Genomic DNA, 3,550 nt, shown 5'->3' on the forward strand with positions numbered 1-3,550 from the left:
ACAAATGCATGTAAGCCACATACCTGAGTGTTCTCCTGCACCACGGGAGGACCGTGCAAAAGCAAATCGCTAAGGCAACTAGAAATCACGGATTCTTTCAGCCAGAAGTCTGTCCCACGTATTTGATTCTGAAGGTAAAATGTTACATAAAAGTGCTAGAAAGACATGTACATGTTATTTCATTCCACCCTCCAAACAGAAACAAAAAACTCGTAAAGCTTCTTTTTAATAAGAAATGAGCACAAGAAATACTCAAATCAATAATAATAATAAAGTTACTTCTTAGCTTGACTGTCCTGGACCAGAATCCCCCTTCTCCCTCAGGCCTTGGACGCTGGGGCAGGCCGACTGTGGAACCTGACACCGCCGGAAAAAGGCGGCACGCGGCGCGACCCGCGTCGCCATGGAAACCGCGGCCGTGGCTGGGACAGGTCCGCGGCGGGTGGGCGGGGTGGCGCAGAGGCTGTCGGGGAGACGCCGGATGGCAGCTGGAAGCCGCGCGAACACAAAGAGAAGACAGTGATTTCTGGGTTCCCGTGACCCGCAAGCGCTCGGCGTCTGCCCGGGACCCGGGAAAGGGAAACAGAAAGTTGCTTCCCAGCCCAGAATCTCCAAAGGTGTCAGATGATCAGAATCACCTGTATGGAAACCAGACTCACACAGGTTAGAAACTCCCGACTCCTGGCCTGCTAAATCAACATCTCCGCGGCGACGACGCGGAATCTGGATTTAATTAGGTGCTTTATAGGGTCGGAGGTTGGGAGACACTGGGTTCGCCTAATCTTTTTTCTCAACGCCCCAACACCACCCTGTAATGGTAAAAGAATCCGTACCCCAACATCCCCCAGAGGCTCTCAAGGAGGCGGGGCGGGGGGGGTGGGGGAAGGTCCTTGGGGGTGGAAATGCAGAACCCGTTCAGTGCCTTGAACAACCCTGTAAGCTGCTCTTTGCAGGTTTCCCACTTGGGGGCAGCCTCATCCTTCGCCCATGGTCATTGCGCAAACCACGCTGTTCGTGGCCCACGATGTTTATTCCAGTTGATTACAGCTGCAGCCTAGTTAGTATAAACTTGTTTAGAAAGCGGAGCTTGGACGTAGAGAGAGAAGTCTTCTTAGGAGAAATGGGGCAGTAGCAGAGCCTAGGGTTCTAAATTCCTAAGTTTGCACTTAGGGTTCAGAACAGAGTCTAGGCTTGTAAAGCAGTAACACTCTTTTTGAGAATAATGCGTGTGCACTAGACAACAGATTTCTCAGCCCTCTGAGCCTTATCCTTATTGCGCAATCGGATGGGACCTCGGGATTGATTCAGACAGCCCCAGCCCTGTCTGGATTGGAAAGCAAGGTGGAGTTCTTTCTGCAGGGCTCCCCCTCCTATCAATGGGCACGCCCAGAATGCCTTTTAGTCTGCAGAGCTGGCCCAGAGTTAGCCAGACTCAAAGCACACGTGGCGAGAGTTACCTGAAGGTCAGTGTCACTGTGTGAAACTAAATAAGAAGTCTAACTGCAAGAGGAGGATCAAAGATGAGAAGCTGTGCAAGGCTCACACACTCAGCTGCTGAAGGAAAAGGGCCTGGGGCCTGGGGCTTTCATGTGTGGTTACAATGATTAACTAGCGGAGTCAGAAAATATCTGACAGCTCTTCGGCTTGAATGATTCTTTGATAACTGGCAGTATCCAATCTTCAAAAAAAGTTTATTCCCAAAGTCATTTGTATGTCAGTGATTTGAACCTGGAAATGCTTTCATTCTCAGGACAGGTCCTCCAAATCCATTTACCGTTTTTGGCATTCTTTCATTCTGTAGGCACCCACAGATACTTAATAAGCACCTACTGTGTGCCCAGTAGAGTGCAAAACATAGCAGTGAACAAGCAGACAAAAGTATTCTAGCTATCACAGAGCTTAAATTCTAGTGGGAAGAAACAGACAATAAGAACTAATTATAAGCATGTTGTATATTAGAGATCCATGAATGCAAATGAGAAAAATACAAGCACTGGGCATATGGTTAGGGAAGGCCTCATCAAAAAGGGAACATTCAAGCAAGGACCTCAAGAGTTGCAGAAGTTAGCAGTGCAGGTATGTGGAAGATTGGCACTAGGGTTGAGTGGATGTCACGACAGCACTTTGAAGAACAGAAAGCAGGCAGTGTGGCTGGCGTAGGCTGACAGGAGAATGGTAGGAGGTGAGGTCAGAGAAGCAATAGGGAGCCTGGCTCTGTAGAGTCTTGTATCCCTTTGACTTTTCCTGTGAGATATGAACCTATTAGAGGGTTTTGAGAAAAATGGTGTGATCTGACTTACTTTTTGAAATATAGAGTTATAATTCACATCACATTAAATACACCCATTCAAAGTATGCAATTCAGTGGTGTTTTAATCTATTCAGAGTTGTGCAATCATCAGCACTATATAATTCCAGAACATTTTCATCGTCCTAAAAGAAGCTCTGTCCCCATTAGCAGCCACTCCCATTCTCCCTCCCCCTTGTCCCTGAAAATGACTAATCTATTTTCTGTCTTTGTGATTTTGCCAATTCTGGACATTTTATAAAAAATGGAATCATAAATATGTGGCCTTTTGTGTCTGGTTTTGCTTCCACCTGTAGTGTTTTCAGGGTTCATTTATGTTGCAGCATGCATCAGTACCTCGTTCTTTTTCATGGCTGAATATTACACAGATTTGGCTGAACATTATACAGATATACCATATTTTGTTTATCCATCAGTTATGAACATTTGGGTAGTTTCCACTTTTAAGCTATTATGGATGATACTGTTATATTCACGTGCAAATTTTTGTGTGTGAATATACGTGTATGTTTTCAATTCTCTTGTGCACATACCTAGAAGTGCAATTGCTGGGTTGTATGGTAACTCTGTTTAACATTTTGAGGAACTGCCAAACTGTTTTAGAGCAACTGCACCTCAGCAATGCATGGTGTCCAATTTCTCTATGTCCTCACCATCTTTTTTTAGTAGCAATCCTAGTGACTGTGAAATAGTATTTCACTGGGTTTTTAATTTGCATTTCTTTAAAAATAAGTGATGTTCAGCATCTTTTCATGTGCTTATTGGACATTTATACATCTTCTTTGGAGAAATATCTATTCACATATACTCATTTTAAAATTGGGTTATTTGTGGTTTTATTGTTAAGATGTAAAACTTCTTTATATAATTTAAATACTAGACTCATCAGATGTACGATTTGAAAATATTTTTTTCCATTCTGTGGGTCTTTTTCACTTTCTTGATGGTGTCCATTGAAGCACAAAAGTGTTAAATTTTGATGAGTTACAATTTATCCATTTTTAATTTTGTTGATAGTGCTTTTAGTGTCATATTTTAAAACCATTGAATAATTCAAGGTCACTAAGACTTATTTATGCCTATATTTTCTTTTAAGAGTTTTATAGTTTTGGCTCTTATATTTAGGTGGTTGATCCATTTTTTTTTTTAAGATTTTTTTTATTGGGGAATTGGGGGGATGGGAACAGTGCTGGGGAATTGGGGGAAGGGGAACAGACAAGCTGCTGTCGTTCTTTTGTTCTT

The sequence above is a fragment of the Hipposideros armiger genome, unplaced genomic scaffold (genome assembly GCF_001890085.2).
Source record: "Hipposideros armiger isolate ML-2016 unplaced genomic scaffold, ASM189008v1 scaffold_777, whole genome shotgun sequence".
NCBI classification, from domain to species: Eukaryota; Metazoa; Chordata; class Mammalia; order Chiroptera; family Hipposideridae; genus Hipposideros; species Hipposideros armiger.